The 19,034-nt window shown below is 46.2% G+C and overlaps 1 pseudogene; it reads left to right on the top strand.

Moving 5' to 3' along the window:
* Positions 1-18,526: 18,526 nt before the first annotated feature.
* Positions 18,527-18,646, top strand: LOC136649786 (5S ribosomal RNA; annotated as a pseudogene).
* Positions 18,647-19,034: the final 388 nt, after the last annotated feature.

A 19,034-nucleotide genomic window follows, 5' to 3' on the forward strand; every position in this document is an offset into this window, starting at 1 on the left:
TGGCGACTGTTTGGTTGCCGCTAAAGTGAAGGTGCTCGTGTAGGGCGCACAGCCCTCCATGAGTGCCTAGGATCCTGTGGAGCTCGGTTCCACAGATCCACCTCTTCCCCGCCCCCCGGAACGCCCCCGACCACACCTCCCCATTCCACAGTCCGGTGGTCACAGGCACCACAGAGCTGTGGAACTTGGGCGCCCACTGTGCAGTGGCTCAGCGCCGGCCGGAGCTGAACCACCTCCGGCGGGAGCCCGGTGGTAAGCCCTGCAAATGTGCCTTACGGCACGTCTGCGACTGTGGTCCGTGCCGTGGAGGTGCCAGGATTGGGCCCTAAACTAGTAAATTTAAAAGAAAATATATATCAGATGTTTCATATGTGGCATTTGACACCAATTAAAATGGCAAAAATGTATCCAGGAGTAAGTAGTCAATGTTGGAAATGTCAGAATCATGTTGGTACTTTTTACCATTTATGGTGGAGCTGTGGTAAAGCTAAAAGGTTCTGGAATAAAGTATATGAGTTAGTTTCAAAAATAACTCAAAAGACAATATGATTTAAACCAGAATTGTTTTTATTGAATATAATGCCGGATATTATAGATAAAAAGGTGAAATATAGTGTGACGTATACGGTAACAGCGGCAGGAATACTGTGGGCTCAAAGATGGAAAGATAGAGAAATCCCAAAAATGGATGAAGTGATTAAGAAACTGTTGGACATCGCAGAAATGGACAGTCTATCAGAAGCTTTATGGGACAGTCCAAGAATATATGTTAAAGACAGTTGGAGAATGTTTTATACATGGATGCAGAACTAATTGGATATTAATGAGATATATATTGTACAAGTAAGAGATGTATTCACTAATTCGGTATAACTAAGAGATGTACTCCCTCTCTCCCCCTTTACTCCCACCCCTCTTTTCCTTTTTGTTTGTTTGTTTTGTTTTTCCTGTTTTTTTCTTTTTTCTTCCTTTTTATCCTTCACTATTTACCCCTTATAATTAAAAAAAAATTAAAAAAGGTTTTCAATTGATGGTTGGAATGCTAAAATAAACAGTATGGAGAAGATGACCATTTCCCTTTTTACTGTTTCTCATTCTTTCCCCTCGGCTCCCCATCAACAGGAATATGAGCCTGAAAGGGTTAATAGATCATACCACCCAGCTGACCATTTCAGCAAGCGTCATTTTGAAGAGAAGGTGAAAAAAGTTATTGGAGTGAGCATCAGGGCGTATAGCTAACGTATAACACCATTATCATGGTCTCTTAGAAGATAAGAACCACAGAGCTGTAGACAGCATAATCTGACCATGATGTGACGTTTCATCTTCTGTTTAGGGCAACCAAATGAATAGAAATGTGAAATTGTGACTCTCTAGATTGCTCCACATGTTACAATCTGTTTTGTGAACCATCCATGATGTTTTAACCGTACACCTTAAGTTGTAAAGCTGTTTATATCAAACACACATCAGTGAACACTGTATCATATCCATCCATTCATTAGGCAGCCTGGATTGGCTGCAGCTCCCTGTCATGCACATCGTGTAACAGTCCCTGTGACACTTTGGTCCCTGTTTAACGTGTGAAGCAGCTGTCTGTACTAGTTTGTATTGTGACCCCATTTGGGCAAACCTTTTCTTATGTGTTGGGTCCAGTCTTTCAAGGCACTGAGTTTGTAGCTCAGTGCCCAGATTTTCAGGTGTTCAACAAAGAATTCTAGTTCTGGGAATTATTTTCTCAGTCAAATTTGGGCTGGGATATGCAACTTGTAGGCACCGACTTCCACCACTTCAAATGGTATGGATCTGATTTCTGTAGTTGTAGAAAGTAACAACTGATTTAAACACACTTGGAGCCCAATCCTACGGGCCAGCGTGCCAGTTCAGGGTGTCACAAATGTGCCATAAAGCAAGTTCACAGCATCCAGAGAGGAAAGAGCATCGGTGCTGGGTCAGCACCAGTTGGCACTGGGCCTCAGTACCATGAGGACGATGTGGGAGCGATAAGTTTAACCGCCAGCTACTGGTGTGGCTTTTAGGGGTGGGGGGGTCTTCCATCGTGTCCTGTGCTCCCTCCCTGGCCGGGAAGCCCGACACAGGCCTCCTTAAGTCTGTACCCACTCAAAAGTGGGCACAAATCTGAGAAGACCCATTGCTGCCAGCTGTGTTCTACCCTGGGTAAGGAAGCAAATGCTCCCTTACCCCTAGTAGACTCCTGCAGCTGCCTTGGCACCCATAGGATACAGTGGCAGCCACTGTTTCTCTGGGCGCTGAGACACACTAGGATTGGGCTGTTCATTATTGCCAGGTTATTTGGATCAGTCATTGACTTTCATCAAAATAAACTCAAGTGCAGTGGATTCAAAATTCTTTTAAGAGTAATTATTATGAACGAAGTGGTTCATTGCTGTTTATGATGAGGGTGTAGTTTGCAATGACTCATATGTAGTTCTGAGATTTCTGGAATGAATTACAGGAATATTTGCTATATTTTTGAATAAATGGAAAACTCAGTGATGGCTTTCCAATGTGTTTGAATTTCAGTCCTTGCCTCGTCTCTGCATTTATTGGTAGTAAATCTCATCCTGTGTTCCTTTTCACCACAATGACTAAGAGTGGAATGCTTTATACGACACAAACAATGAGAAAGCATTGATCTTTTTACACACTGTGTATCCCCCACACAATGAATAGTCCAAGACTCTGAAATAAGGCAACGGTACAGCATTGACAGAGCCTAACAGCTCAAACCTGTGCATGTCTACTCAAAAGTCCCACTGTACCTAACATACAGTTCTATGTAAAAGCATAGACACTGTCCAGTGGTGAAATTGGCAATCTGTGTTACCTCTGCCTGAATTTCAAAGGATCTTACCTTCTGATTCTTGTTAACAGATAAGGCTGGGAGAATCATGCAGCTGTTTTAAGGACCCAAATGGTGTGTGATTAATAGACTTGCTAACTGCCAAGTTCAGGTAGTGTACTAAGCTTTAAAGTGATGGAATCCATGTGCAACGGACGTGGGTTCAAGTATTTTACAGCACAGTCCTGTCCTTGAAAGATGCTGGCCTATCTCCACATACACTGGTGCGACAGCAGGCTGGCTGGTGTAGAAGTCCGTCCATCAATGGACATGCCATGGATACATCTTTGGAAAAGCTACTGCACTGACCTACTTGGATGTTACTTGGATGTCAGGTGTTACTTGGATATCAGCACAAGTCTACCAGTGGATAGGCCAAAAAGGGGAGGAGATTGGGATATGACATGGGCAGGACGGAGGGGGTGGGGCAAGGAGGAGATGCATGCCATATCCCAAGCCCCCCTCAGACAATGGACATGCCCCTATGCTGGAAGAATGCTTCACCAACAATAGCGCTGGCACAGGTAAGAGCAATCCCATAGGGTTAGTCTACCTCACTGTCCCCGCCCCACCCAAATTCTTGCAATAGAGCATAGAATACAGACTACATTTTGCAGCCAATCACAATACAAAAGCCCTTCCCAGGGAGACGACAGCTCAGAGCAGATGTGCTGCATGGGACTGTGGTTTCTCAAAGGGGAACTCTGGTGATAGGAAACATGGTGAAAGGGCATTTGATGCACAAAGAGAGCACTATTTTATTTATTGTTCATATTTTTATACTGCTCTTACTCCAAGGAGCTCAGAGTGGCGTATGTGGTTCCTTCCCTCCTTTTGAACTCACAACAAACTTGCTAGATTGGTTAGTATGAGAGACCATGACCGGCCCAAAGTCACCCAAGAAGATCCTACAATGTGTTTTAATCCACTTTAAAGACTCAGAGCCCAATCCTGAGCTCGACGCGCTGGCTTACCACTGGTGCGCACTTTTGCGGCACGTTTGCAAGGCCTAGCAGTCCTAGCAGTGCCTGTGCTAGTTCAGTGCTGGCTGACACTGGGCTAGTGCTGGATGGGCGCCCGGCCTTCCGCTTGGTGGTCGCACGGACTGCCAAACCGCGGGAAGGAAAGAGGGGGCATGGGGGGGAGGCAGGGAGGAGGCGTTCCGGGGAGGGGGGAGGCTGGGGGAGGGAGGGGAGAGGGCGGGGTGGAGGTGTGACAGGAAGGTGGGAGGCAGGGAGATAGCGGGCGGAAGGGAGTGGAGTGGGGAGGGAGGGAGGCGGGTCCGGTGAAGCTCTGCTCCACCGTTCGTGTGGGGCTCAGCGCCCTACACAAATGCCTTTACCTAATTTAGCCCCATTGCGGGGCTACTTCCCTTACCTTGGAGAAGGGGATGAAAGTTCCCTTCTCCCAAGGTGCACCTGCGGTAGCCCGTGGTGTGCAGGATCCAGTGGCAGCCCTTTTCGTTTTCCGTCGAAGTTGCGCGCCACAGGAGCTCAGGATTGGGCTGCCCAAGACTTGAGCAGTGTGTTAAATGACGTTGTGAACTCATCCAGGAAGCTTTGTGGACGAGCAGGGATTTGAACCTGGCTCTTCCAGGTCTAGCACCAAAACCACTACACTATCCTAGCTGTCTCCTGGTTGCACAAACTTTGCACAACCTCTTGTTCCTCACGAGTATGGCAAGGTATTTGGTTAACAAAAATCTGGATATTTGGCATGGCATTGCCTGGATCAACTTAGCATATTACCAATGTTGCACTGTCTTCCATAGGTCATTGGTGTGGTGTCCGAATAGGATTGGGCTGCTAGTCATTGAATTCTTGAAGCAGCCGATGTCTTGATTGAATACTTGAATCCATGTTAAAAAAAATGGGAAAGGAAATGAGAGATTCTACCTTTTTGGGAGAAAGGGCTTTGTTGGCAGGTATCATATTCAGAAATGTCTATAAGGTCAAGAAATTGGAGGGCTTGCTCGGGAGAACCAGCTAGTCACTGGCTAAAGGGTCCATTTTTGCCTTGGTGCAAATTCCTTGGCCCTGCGCTGCCTCCAACGCATCCTCAGCATCACCTGGCAGGACAAAGTTCCAAACAACACAGTCCTGGAACGTGCTGGAATCCCTAGCATGTATTCACTGCTGAAACAGAGACGCCTGCGTTGGCTTGGTCATGTCGTGAGAATGGATGATGGCCGGATCCCAAAGGATCTCCTCTATGGAGAACTCGTGCAAGGAAAGCGCCCTACAGGTAGACCACAGCTGCGATACAAGGACATCTGCAAGAGGGATCTGAAGGCCTTAGGGATGGACCTCAACAAGTGGGAAACCCTGGCCTCTGAGCGGCCCGCTTGGAGGCAGACTGTGCAGCATGGCCTTTCCCAGTTTGAAGAGACACTTTGCCAACAGTCTGAGGCTAAGAGGCAAAGAAGGAAGGCCCATAGCCAGGGAGACAGACCAGGGACAGACTGCACTTGCTCCCGGTGTGGAAGGGATTGTCACTCCCGGATTGGCCTTTTCAGCCACACTAGACGCTGTGCCAGAACCACCTTTCAGAGCGCGATACCATAGTCTTTCGAGACTGAAGGTTGCCAATACATAGTTGAGGTACACCCAGCACTAACCTATGTTTAGTTCAGTTTGTTATTATGATAGCCAAGATATTGTATTTTTCAATAATAGGTTTGGGTTGATTTTTTTTTTTTTTTGCTTTAGAGAAAAAGAAATTATATTGCTTGGCTTTTAGGCAAAGTGGACATTAAAATGTCACCATCCATTACATTAGTTGAGATCTGCGTATATTTAAAAGTAGTTGAAATATTACCCCAAAAAGAGATGTTGTATGCATGGCATGCCTATGACATTTGTGAATAAAACGTGAATGGGACACAGCATTGTCACAGTGCATTTTAAGCACTTTATGACATCTTGCATGAGTGGAGAACCTCTATATCATTTTCTCCCCTTTTATTGGAGTGTATACATTCATTTTCCATTTCAGTTTGAAAAACTTTGAAGTCTGACCTTTTGACATATCTGGGTATGAATATAGATGTGTATGAGAGTCACTACTATTATTACAATTTAATAACGCATTTAAGAAGAAATGTTAAAAGCAGAAAAAGGAAGGAACAATTAATTTTTAATTTATAATAATGGCCCTTAACAATAAGGTATCCGCCTTGTGGAATATTGTTCCTGAAAGTCAAGGAGAAGAAAAAGAGAGGTTGTATAGGTTTGGATTTCTTATTCAGCTTGGGCTCAATAATACCCAAGAGATTAAAAAAGAAAAGAGAATTCCAACCTACAGTTTTGGAGAAAGATCCATTCACAAAAAAGGCATGTGCTTTTATAGCTTATATTTTTCATTCCCATTACGCTGCATTGTACTTGTGTTCTAGAATATAGTCAGATGTCTTCTGTGCCATTTAAAACAGAGAGTAACCTTTTCACCCTGCAACGGTGGGTGGATCGTGGTGAGATGCACACAAGAGCCCCCTTTAAACGGGGAGGTCAGTGGGTCATCGCCTGTGGTTTTTGAAACTAGAGTTGGTTTTAATTTATGGGCCCTTCTCTCTTTTCTTGCGTCCAATTGTTTCACCCGTGAGTAAAACGTGCCCCTGTTGTACATAAGCAAGTTAGCAAAAGACAATATTAGAGGCCTATATCTGAAAGAAGCATACGTGGCGCTTGTGAAAATGGAACACCACAGCTATATGTTGAAAAAAAAAATAAATCTATTTAGAGCACAATACAGACATCTCTTTTGAAATGCTTTGCTTGATCATTGAGATGCTTTGCCTGATTGTGTTCTCTTTTTCTGCTCTAACTCAGTACAATTAATACAGCAAACTTGGATGATAAGAAAGGAGAATGGCTGCCTTTATTTCCCCTATATACTTATTTGTTGTGAACCTTATATACATTTATTTTCCCTTCGGCTTCTGTTTATCTGGCTAACACAGGAGACAGGCTTTGTTTGCCAAATGAGGTCAAGCACCTCACATAATATTGGCCTTGAAGGAAAAGGTTAAGGGGTGTATTGTAGAAAGTAAACAAATGGTTTTTCTTGGGGGGGGGGGAGGACTAAGGAAATTTAAATGTATATTTGACAGAATCTGAAAATGAGAGGTAGAAGGTATTTTCTACTCCTCCTAGACAACAGACTATGTAATAAGCAGGGACGTGTGGTGGGCGGAGAGGCAGGTAAGGCAGAGCCTCGCTACTGGAGTCTTTCGAAAAGCAGCACCACAGCCATGTAAGGTGCAAGCACTCCCAACCCATGCGCTCTGCGTGGTGCACCTCACACAGCGGTGGCGCTGCTTTTTCAAGGACTCCGGTAGGGAGGCACTGCCTCACCTGCCTCCCCGCCCACCACATGTCCCTGGTAATAAGCTGGTTGAAATAAACGATTAAAACACAACATGCAAAGGCAGCTTGTATTGAATCAAATTAAACAAAATGGATATTTTGGGAGAGGAAGCACTCACTGCTGTTTCTGAATTTTGTACAACTTGACTGTGATGGTTTGGTTGAGGGGCTACAACGGAAATAACGGCAGATAATTTGCAGGAAGGAAAGACGGAAGAACAAAAGAGAGAAAATAAAAAAAAAGAGAAGAGTGATGAGAAAGAGAAGAGAAAAACCCGAAGTGTGACATTTCTCTGGCCATAAATGCAGATTGGAACAGATGTGGTCTGCTAATACTCCACTCATTTTCTGCCGGCACAGTAGTGCTTTGGCTGCTGAATCCATCCGAGGCAGTCTCTGAAGTAGGCCAGGAGAAGGGATGCTGCAACATTTGTGTCTTTGTCAGTTCATTTTTAACTTAACTGACTCACCAGCTCCTGGGAGTGAGCCCCTTGTGCTTCACATCACCAGAACCATCTGCTAGAATTGTGCCTGAAATTGCCTATCTCTAGAGGCTGTGGGTGGGGGGTGGGGGGGAATAGGAGGGTGGGAAGAGAGGCAAGGACAACATCTTTTGTGTAAACCGAAAGGGGTGGGGGAAAGAGCATTTTAACCCATTCAGAGCTGGAATACTTTCTCCACTCCAGTTCCTTGGGCTTATATTGGCTAGCCATCTCTCTGATGCCTGAGGGTTGACATCTTTCGTTCGCCCCTCTCGCCTTGAAATCCTACCACAAAATAGAGCCGCAAAGCCTTTAGCGTAAAGCCAGAAGCTTATTGGAAATGTAGGCTGTGCACAAAGATGTTACCCATGCAGCTTGGTCAAAGGGTTGTTAACCTGTGCACTTTCATACAGTGGTGTAGCTAGAGTGGGTGCAAAGCACTATGTTTTGCAGGGAGCCTCACCGCAGTGTGCAAGCGGCTGCTACCCCTCCCCTTTGGAGCCATTCTGGGGAGGGGGAGCAAAATCTGCATTCACCTCTGTTTTGCTCCCACCAACCAGAATGGCTCTGAAGGGGAGGGGCACTTGCATGCTCTGGTGAGGCTCCCTGCAGAACTTAGTGCTTTGCACCCCCTCTAGCTATGCCACTGCTTTCATAGGATCTGTGGCCTGGAGGGGAGCATGCAGGACTGTGAATGCTGCACGCACAACGGTCAGCATGCAAGTTGAGAAACACTTTACACAAGCCACGGACCCATGTGGAGCTCTGGATGGGAGCGATACGAGTTTTGCGGGGACTCCATCTCATCAAAACAGCCCTTGGATGTTGTCATATGAAAATAACACCTAGATTTGAGAGCTGCTGTAATGCAGCGGTTTGAATGTTGGGTGATGAGCCCAGAGGTCTGGGTTCATTCCCCGACTGAATTCTGGAGCTCACTGAGTGCCCTCGGGCCAGCCAGTCACTATCTGTCAGCCGAACTATGGGGATGTTTGTATATTGCTCTGAGCAACTTGGGTGGGATAGAAGTGGAATCCTAATGCAACACGCATGGATGGATTTGCTCTTGTTGTCTTTCCCATCGTCATTCCTCCCACCTCTTTGTGGCCTCCATGCCTTCTTCTCTGCAAGATTTAGTCTGTAAGCTCCCTGGAGCAGGGACCTGTCTTTTTTGCTTGTGTTTCCCTGTGAAGTCTCATGTACATATATTCATGATGCTTGCAGGAGTTTCCCTGAAACTGGAGTGAATGAAGGCAACCTGTCCCCTTGCCAAGCTGCGTATTAGCATCAAGAGGCAGGAGGAAAAACTGTGGAGTAAATAGTCAAATGGCATGACTGGCATGAGCTAACCCAGCAGCATCCTTGCTTGTTTCCCTGTTTAAAGGTTAATGGAATAGATGCACCTGCACCAGGATTCCTTTTTCATGCCAGTACCTAGGAAATGTTAATGGTTAAAAATGGAACTGTCGGCCTTTAATTCTGGCATAGCTAGAGGGAGTGCAAAGCACTAAGTTTTGCAGGCCCCTAAATGTGCCCTGCTAGCAGCCCCTCCACTCCCCCTCCTTTTTGGAGCCATTCTGGGTGGTGGGAGCTCCAAAGGGGAGGGGGAGAGGCTGTCTGAACAGTGTGTTCAGGCACCTGCAAAAAGTAGTGCTTTGCACTCCCTCTAACTACGCCACTGAATTCTGGACTGACTGACAAATTGAAAGCAGTTGATGGTAACATTGAGAATTAAGAAACACAGTCTTAATTCTAACCTGAGATTCATATAAACGTGTATGAAGTAGGCTTATTCAGAGAAGGGAGGGGTGAGCAAAGTTCCAGGTCTTTTCCTGCAGCAGGAGCTTAGCCAAAGAGAAGCATCAGACTCGTAAGGCAACAAACTGAGACATTTACCTAAAGGCATATTTCATGTCTAGGGAGGTCATTGTTTTTTGCAAGGGCTACCTGGCAGCAAGCATGCAGCTCATGCTGTATTAAAGCTATAACCCCATGCAGATTTACTTGGGAGTAAGTTATATTAAACACAGTGGGACTTCCTTCTGAATAAACATGCATAGGCTAGCACTCTAACAGCCCAATCCAATGTAAATCCCTATGTTGAAGCAGCACCAGCCCAGGCTATGTGGCATCCTGTGGGGAATTTTTGGTTGCTGGAAGTCTCCTCAGGGTAAGGGGACATTTGTCTGTGGCCCCCAGGAAAACCCCAGCAGCTGCAACGAGTCAATGTGGACCTGCACCTGCAGTGTTCAATGCAGGTTGATCAGGCCCAGGAAGGGAGTTTGGATACGGTTCTTGCTGTGCAGCACAAGGACTCCATGAGCCCAGACGGGCAACTCTGCCATTGTCTTTCATAGCAAATTAGGCGCTTCCTGCTTCCGGTAGCTTGGCAACCTGGACATTTGGCAAAGACATGATGACATCATCACTGAACATCTGACCCCTTTGCTGAACAGTTGCCAACCCCTGTCTTAATGGGTGTGACTATGGCATGGGGAGGGGGCCTTTTACAAAGGACTCCTGCACTTTAAAATGTACCACTACCCTTCAGATGAAAAAATTGGGAGGGCCCTCTTTGTCACAAGTTAAGAAATGACCATCAGCAGTAAAACTTATACCAGTACAAATCTGGCAAAATTGTTCACCTAGATAAGGTAATAAACAATGGAAGGAACAGAAGGAAAGGAGCAAAAGGAAGACACAGCGCGATGAGTCCGGTGATCCATTTTCAGTGTAACTTGTGCTGCAGGAGTTAACCCCCACTTTCATGCATCTTGCGCTCCTGATTTCTTGTGTGCAAATGTGTACAAGAGAGACCCAGCCAAGTTCTTTTTTAGCTCTCTACCCTTTGAAAACTGCTGGTTAAAGATAAATTGAAATGCCAGGACTGAAATTGCCCACGTTAGCCCCTAAGGGAGCCCAGCCTGTCATCTTGCATTAGCTACTGCTAGACCAAAAGCCCAAGGCAAAAAGAAAGCTGGTTCCTAAGAAAAGGCTGTGAGCCAGAAGCTGCATCTCTGTGCGGCTGTAATCTTCCATCTCGGTCCTTTTATGCTGGAGTGGAGCAAGGCTTTTTGGGACATGCAGACTTGAATGCTGCTGAGTTCTGCCTTAAAAACCCCACCACTCCAGCATTCCACAAAACCTCAAATGGGGCTGACAGTCAGGTGCATTTTTAAAAAATAATCTATCTGTCTAATAAATGCAAGCTTAGATCCAGGATGCCTCAGTCCAGTTGTGTACCAAAATAACCAACAGAGATGCTTGAGATATTGTTGTGTTTTGAAATAACCTTTTAAAAAAACACACCCTTGTTTTCCGAAACTGACCTTTTGTCAGATTAAAGGTACACCTAGCTCTGCATTGCCCACAGAGAATGGCAGCAGCTCTCCAACATCTCTCATGAAAGATCTCTCCAAGATCTGATCCCTCAGACTACAATCCTATCCATACTTTTCTGGGAGTAAGCCCCCTTGACTATAATGGGGTATTACTTCTGAGTAGACATGCATAGGATTGGGATCTCAGTTCCCTTTAACTGGAGATGTTGGGGCGACCAGTGCTTAAAACACATGGACCACATGTAAACTGCAGTCTGTCAGGTCTGATGAGCTCCCGTGCTTTGAACCCGAAGCATTTCAATTGTTTTCCACAGTCGTGTTGCACCTTGTGATGAGTCTGTCTCTTCACCTTCTCCTCTTGAACCACATGATGTGGGTGGAAGAACTGCCAATAGAAAGCTCAAAGGAAGATAATATTTTTTGTGCAATCTGTCAACTGAAAGTATGCCTCTGGATTTTTGGTACCTGGACACTATAGTTGATGTCCAGGACTTTGAATTGTCTGGGTGAGGCCGAGTCTACCTGGCATTCAAATGCCAGGTAGATCAGGCCTGTGCCTCAAGATTCCCCACAGAGGGGATCATGTCTAACCAGAATTTAAAGGGACAGACAAGCTGGCACCTCAAATGGCATACACCCTGGGTAGACTGCTCCCAGCCCTGCCCCTGGTACTTTACTGATCCTTATATATCCCACTTAGCCTTGATTTACTTTGATCTAGCTGTAACCTTGCATTGTGGCATGTAATGAGTGGCTGGGTGAGGGTGCTCTTTGCCACCAGTACCACAACCCTCACGTTCAACAGGGACTACATTTACCTCCACTCCAGCTGTTCACATGGCTAGGTCTTGCTCAGGTGGGGCAAATAAGGGGAGATGATTGCACCTACCCAATTAAAAATGAGTACTGAGGTAACAATTGTACATTATTGTCAGTGTGAACAGCAACCAAAAATAATCCTTTTTGGATGCCAAAGAAATTAGGATATCATAGCGGCATCCTCCGGTTGACTCTACAAATGGAAATGGGAGGGCTGAGGGCGAGAGAGAAAGCTTGATGCATGTTGTCAAATGTGACAGGACATAATTTGGCCAACGGGAAGAAGTGTTTTAGTTTCAGAAACAATAATACTAAAAATAAGGGACCTTGCAGGCAAAAATTCTTTCTGCTTCTATCTTCTTACACAATATGCTCTAAAAATTAGCCTGTAGGGAATTCTGTTCAACTTGCAGAGAAAACAGAAGGAGTAAATGTGGTCTGTTCTTACCAACAGCCATCCAATTTCCTGCCGTCTGTCAAGCAATGTCACGGTCAGACCAGGAACGCTGGGATAGGGACTCATTCTTCACTCACTGCTTGATTAGGACTGCTTCTAAGCAGGGGGAAATCATAAGAAGAGCCCTGCTGGATCAGGCCAAAGGCCCATCTAGTCCAGCTTCCTGTATCTCACAGTGGCCCACCAAATGCCCCAGGAAGCACACAAGACAACAGACAAAATCTGCATTCTGGTGCCCTCCCCTGCATCTGGCAATCAGAGGCAGCCTGCCTTAGGATACTAAGGACACTTGGGGCCCAATCCTATCCAACTTTCCAACATTGATGCAGCCATGCCAACGGGGCATGCGCTGCATCTTGTGATGGGGAGGCAGTCATGGAAGTCTCCTCAAGATAAGGGAACATTTGTTCCCTTACCTTGGGGCTGGAAGGTAGCTGCATCAGCGCTGGAAAGTTGGATAGGATTGGCTCTAAAGCTTGAATATTAGGGCTAAGGCTAGAATAGACACTAGAGACGTTTATGAGTCTTCTGACTCTGTTTAAGCCATTTCTGCCCAACTTTGCATATATGCAACAGGGACCAAATGTGTACACCTGTGGGCCAGGCAGAAATGGGTTAAGTTTAGTTGTATGTCTACAGCCCCACTGCAGGGATTCAAACAGATTTACTCCCAGGTAAGCCTGTTTAGGATTGCAACCAAAATTGAGGGTTTTTTTTTAGTTGGGCAATTCAACAGCTCAGAGGTTTCCCCCATCCTCCTTAGGCTTTGAAAACCTGAATTTTTAAAATATATTTTATTTTATTTTATTATTTTAAGTCATTGGGTAGGAAATAAGAATTCAGATTCTGGAATCTGGTGATGGAGGGACAGATATCTTGTGGACAAGGAAACTCATTTCACCTCTAGATGCCTTCCTGTTCTTTCCATTATATTCTGGTGAGCTACAATGTTGTTTGCTATCATTGCAACTGACCACACAGCTGTAAGCGACAATCAGCACTCGGCAGGCCTACAAACAAGTGCCAGGATTGCTACATCCCAATGCCATTATTTATAGTTTTGTGAAATTGCAGGAGAGGGAAAATGAGGTCCCTGGGGCTGCACCTGATCTCTTCTGCAACTCCCAATCTCTCCTTCGTTCTTTTTTCCCCCTTTTTCACACACTCACACTATATATATATATATATATATATATATATATATATATATATATATATATATATATATATATATGTATCAGTCATTACTTTGTGTGATGGGTCTGTTTACTGAATCAGTCACAGATGAGGTTGGTATGAAGTGAAAGGAAACAGTCCTCTGGGTTTACTGTGCCACACTGTTTGCTTTCACCCTGTACACACAGCAATGCGAGTTAATTCAAGAGGAGGCAGAAATGGCCATGAAGTCCAGCAGGATCAAGGAGAAAATAAGCAGGAAATATAACAAGGCAGCTGTTTGCTGCCACATGGAGAGAGTTGATCTTGACTATCAGAAATCTCCATCCTGCTTTGTTTTGAATTGTTCTTTGTACAGAGGAAACTGGGGAAGCAAAAACCATAAAGCGCTTCTCCTAGAGATGCCCTCTCGGACAGGACGTGATCATGGGGCCCGTGCTGTGATGCAGCTCTGAGACAGTGGACAGGAGGCTCCAAATCCAGGCACCCACCTGCAATGATCCGCATCCTGCATCTGAGAAAGGCAGAGAATAATAGTGTCACGGACCAAGATTCTATGCCAGAACATGGCCTTCAATGCTCAGCAGAGGTTTGCAGTACGTGGGGTGGTTGCAGTAGCACAGCTACTTGGTAAATTGCAGCTGCCCGCAATGCACCATGTAAGCAGCCCTTCCCACTTGCCATTCTGGATAGTGATAGAAACACAGTTGCCGCCGCTGCCTGGAATAGCTCTGAAGGCAAGTGGGAGGAGCTGCATACACGGCGGGTTGCTGGCACCTGCAATACTTACAGCACAATCCTCTTGTACCTATGCTGCTGGATGGTGAACATGTGATTGCTGCTGGGGACAGCAAGCTCATGTCCAGCTCTTCCTTCTCTCCCTAGGGGTGTTTCATTTTTATTTATTTTTATGTGTGTGTGTGTGATTCCCCCCCCCCCCCAAATTTATTGATTAAAAATTGTGGTATTATGTGTTTTTATCCAAATACTTATTCAAAATTGTGCAAATACTGCACTAAGGCACAATCAGCATTTCAACTGGGAACTGTATCATTTCAATTACCACACACACACACAAACATGCAAATACATACATTCATTGGTTTTCCAAGCTTCTCAAAACTGCAGCACCACACAGACAAGCAGAATTTTTTTTAATCACAGTATCCCTCCTTTGCCAGCATACCAGTTGTCGGCATCCTTCAGTCTCGGAAGACTATGGTATCACGCTCTGAATAGTGTTCTGGAATGGAGTGTCCTCTCCAGTGCGCGAAGTCTGGGTAAGGAAGATATGGAGGATAGACTGTTACCCGTGCAGCAAATCCCCCCTCTCCACGTCACTGGAATGGTACAATGGAAAGGCAGAAGCCAATACGGTTGGTTCCAGCGGCATCACAGGAGTTGCCAGAACATGACTGTGTTAAGCCACGAACTGCCTCAGGGACTCCGGCTCCGGATTTTGTCTCGAGGTTGACTCCTAAAGCCTTTTCCATAACTGGATGTAGCCACAAGGCAGTGGAGGTTTGGGATCAGAGTTTTCCTTCTCTCAGATGAGCTGCCTTCCCAGGCTGACGAGTCCCATCTACCCGGTGGCTGTTTAGTCGCCTCTTACGACAAGTTCAGCCGAACTGAGGGCCTATTCTTATCCCCAGCCCCCAGGGGAATACCCAGCATACCAGAATGGCATAAGATGTGCAAAAACACCACAGAAAGTGATCAGGTCAAGGTGTAATACAGTACAGAAGAAATAAAATCAGAGAAAAGATTCACTGAGCCTTGCTTGGCTTTCCAAGCTTCTCACAGGTGCAGCATCACACAGACAAGCATCACACAGTCAAGCCCCAGAAAAGGCATTTATGGAGAGTGGCTTGGGGCAGCAGGGAAATCCAGTTCCGAGCAAATTCACGTGATCACAGATCACATGTAGTTCACAGTTTAGAACTCTTATCGCCTCATCTCCAGATTACAGTACAGTGCTAGTACCCTCCCTGGGCATCCCACCCACTCCCCACCCCCGCTGCACACATGTGCACACCCTCTAGCAGATATTTTACTCAGGGCCCAATCCTATCCAATTTTCCAGTGCTGATGCAACTGTGCTAATAGGGCATGCACTGCATCTTGTAGTGGGGCAGCAGTCACAGAGGCCTCCTTAAGGGATGGGAACATTTGTTCCCTTACCATGGGGCTGCATTGTAGTTGCACCAGGGCTGGAAAATTGGATAGGATTGGGCCCTCAGCTGCTCCACCATCAGAAACGCTTCATGGGCTCACTGCCTTAGTGAAAACTACTTGTGGATCCCTTAAAAGTAAGCAAAAGTGTTATTTTGTGAAAGGAGTGGTTTTTTGTGTTTTGATCTTAACAGTGTTTTATATCACAATGTGAGCAGAAATTCTCATTATCACATTCTGTGTTGGTCACGGAAAACAAACAAACAAACAAACAAACAAACAAACAAACAAACAAACAAACAAACAAACAAACAAACAAACAAACAAAACAGCCGTACCTTTAAGAAAATGTGTTGTGCCATTTTGTCACATCATGTATCTCCCAGCCCCTTGCCAGCTGCTCCAGCTATGGAACAGGCTGGAGGAGGGCTCATTACTTTGAGGAAAGTAATGATGTGACATCAGAGTTTGTGTTTTCTTTGGACCCCAGTGATTAGCACCCTGCTGAACTCTACTCTGTGTCCCATTCTGCCACTACTGATTTGTGACGGGCAGTGCAGTCCTAACGTGTGCTGGAACAGGTAGACCAGTGGGTCTGTGCTGTATCCAGCACAAGTTTGGGGCTGGCTGTGGCTTGGCCACATCATAATTCCACATACTCCATGTTACTCTAACCCCTGGGGGCTGGGGGCTAAGAATAGGCCCTCAGTTTGGCTGTACTTCTTGTAAGAGGTAGATGGGACTTGTTAGCCTGGGAAGGCAGCTCACCTGAGAGAAGGAAAACTCTGACCCCAAACCTCCACTGCCTTGTGGCTACATCCAGTTATGGAAAAGGCTTCAGGAGTCAACCTCGAGGCAAAATCCGGAGCCGGAGTCCCTGAGGCAGTTCATGGCTGAACACAGTCACGTTCTGGCAACTCCTGCGACGTGGCTGGAACCAACCGTATTGGCTTCTGCCTTTCCATTGGACCATTTCAGCGACGTGGAGAGGGGGGATTTGCTGCATGGGTAACAGCCTATCCTCCATACCTGTTTACCCAGGCTTCGCGCACTGGAGAGGACACTCTGTTCCAGAACCAGCATTCAGAGCGCGATACCATAGTCTTCTGAGACTGAAGGATGCCAACTTGTATGTTACTCTGCAGCAGCCCAATGGGGCTAATTGGGTTTGTCACACTTAAAGAGGTGGTGCAAATCCAAGCAGCCCAGAGCTGCCCCGGGTTGCCTGGGAAAGGGGCTAGGATCTGGCATAAGTACTGGATCCTGGCCCCACCTCCTGCTCCTTGCTTGCCTGCCTACGGGACCACCCACCCACCCATGGGACCACCTGCTGCCTGCCCTCCCCCTCCCAAAAACTCTTCCTCCCTGCCACCTCCATGCCCCCCCCCCCCAGACCCCTGCACCAACCTGGAAAGGCTGGCACAAAGTGCTTGCTGGGGCAGGCAAATCTGCAGTCAGGTAGAGGGAGGGTGGAATGGGGATGGGGGCAGGGAGGAGGCAAAATGGCAGTGATGGGGAGGGGGATGGGTGGATCAGACCTGGGGAGGGAGGGTGGGATCAGTGGTGCTGGTGCCACCAATTTCCCATTTCCCTTCCTGGGCCTGATCCACATGGACCTGCACAGGTCAGAGCATTCCTCCTCCTGCGCCATGGAGGCTTATCCTGGGTAAGGGAACGACTGAGGAAGAGACCTCCGCAAATGCACCTCCATTATAGGACTCATGGGTCACCATTTTGGCACTGCTGCTTTGGTGGGGGGGATGGATAGGATTGGCCTATTAGTCTCAGTGCCACCTCTGCTTCTTGAGTCCTGGGGGTGATTTTTGGAGGATCTGGAGCTGGTGGTTGGTGGGATCAGCCAGGATGTGTCATTTCCCCTGAATCAGCAGACTTCCCAAGCAAAGAACCTTTCTGAGTGGTAGTCTCTGGTGGTCTACCACCTTTCTGAGTGGTAGACGCGCTATCTGTTTCTAAATTCCCAAATTCCCTTGATCTCTATAGGTTTTAGATTGGGCAATGGACTTTTCTTTCATATTGCCCAGTGCTGGTCTAATAGCAAAGTGGTGGACCATGCATAACCCCTTGGAAACTGGAGTTCTCAGTCTTGTGCCAGGATATAAAGGCTCAGTTAAGCCTTGCGTCTTGCCAGTGCATCACGTGAGCTGCTATGGAGCTGTCCAGAGTCCTGCAGATTCTCCTCTGGTTCTGCACAATCTGCTATTAAATACTACCACCGCTCTGGGCTGGTTCGCTCAGTGTCTTCAGCTCTCCAAAAGGCCACCAGCCAGATGGAATGAAATATGTTGTTTCACAGCTTAAAATATTTCAGTGGACCTCAGAGCAACCACAGAGAACATTTCCATCATTCCTATGCGTATACGTACAAACAATTCTTATGCCTCTGAGATAAGGAGGAAAGCATGTGGACAAATGGATACAATTTCCAGACAGAATAAAACATGGTCATCTTATTTTTTTTAAAAAAATCAGTACTGGCAGTAATCCATGCCAATGATATAGTTAGAGGGATGCAAAGCACTGAGTTTTGCAGGGAGCCTCACCGCAGCATGCAAGCAGCCCTTCACCTTCCTCTTCGGAGCCAGGCATTTATCTCCATTTTGCTCCCCCCACCCGGAATGACTCCGAAGGGGAGGGGGAGGGGCCGCTTGTATACTGTGGTGAGACTCCCTGCAGAACTTAATGCTTTGCCCCCTCCAGCTACGCCAATGATCCATGCAAATATTTTGCACTTTTTTTTTTATAGTACTGCACTTCTTTTTGATGTTGCTTTTTGCATTTATGCTGTATTGTTATTTTATTTATTAGCCACTTTTGTTGTGCTGTGGAAAAGAAATTGCAGCAACTGTTACCCTGCACATGCCCAATCTCGTCTGATCTTGGAAGCTAAGCAGGGTCAGGCCTGGTTAGTACTTGGATGGGACACCGCCTGGGAATACTGGGTGCTGTAGGCTTATACCATAGTCTTTCGAGACTGAAGGTTGCCAACCAGTCGAGGAAAAGAAATCGTGCGAATAAGAATTATAAATATAAATATAAAGTTGAACACTTTTGGAAGATGGCTTACCAGGAGCATATTGTATCATTAGAGCAGTTTCTGCATGTGTTTTCTGTAGCTTTTAAGGCATGATCCAGAGTGTTCGATGGATCGGGTCTTTCTTTTCCCCTTTAGTGCTGTATAATTATACTCCTACTCTATCCTGTTCTCATGCAAGGGGGATAGTCTTGCTATGCATAGCAAACATCCCCAAATAGCAAGATTTTTTTTGGTAAAAAACCACCTGCATTCTTGCATTATTTGAATCATTTTTGCCAAACCACCTATATTTCTGAGTATTTGAA

This window comes from Tiliqua scincoides, chromosome 4 (assembly GCF_035046505.1).
Source record: "Tiliqua scincoides isolate rTilSci1 chromosome 4, rTilSci1.hap2, whole genome shotgun sequence".
NCBI classification, from domain to species: domain Eukaryota; kingdom Metazoa; phylum Chordata; class Lepidosauria; order Squamata; family Scincidae; genus Tiliqua; species Tiliqua scincoides.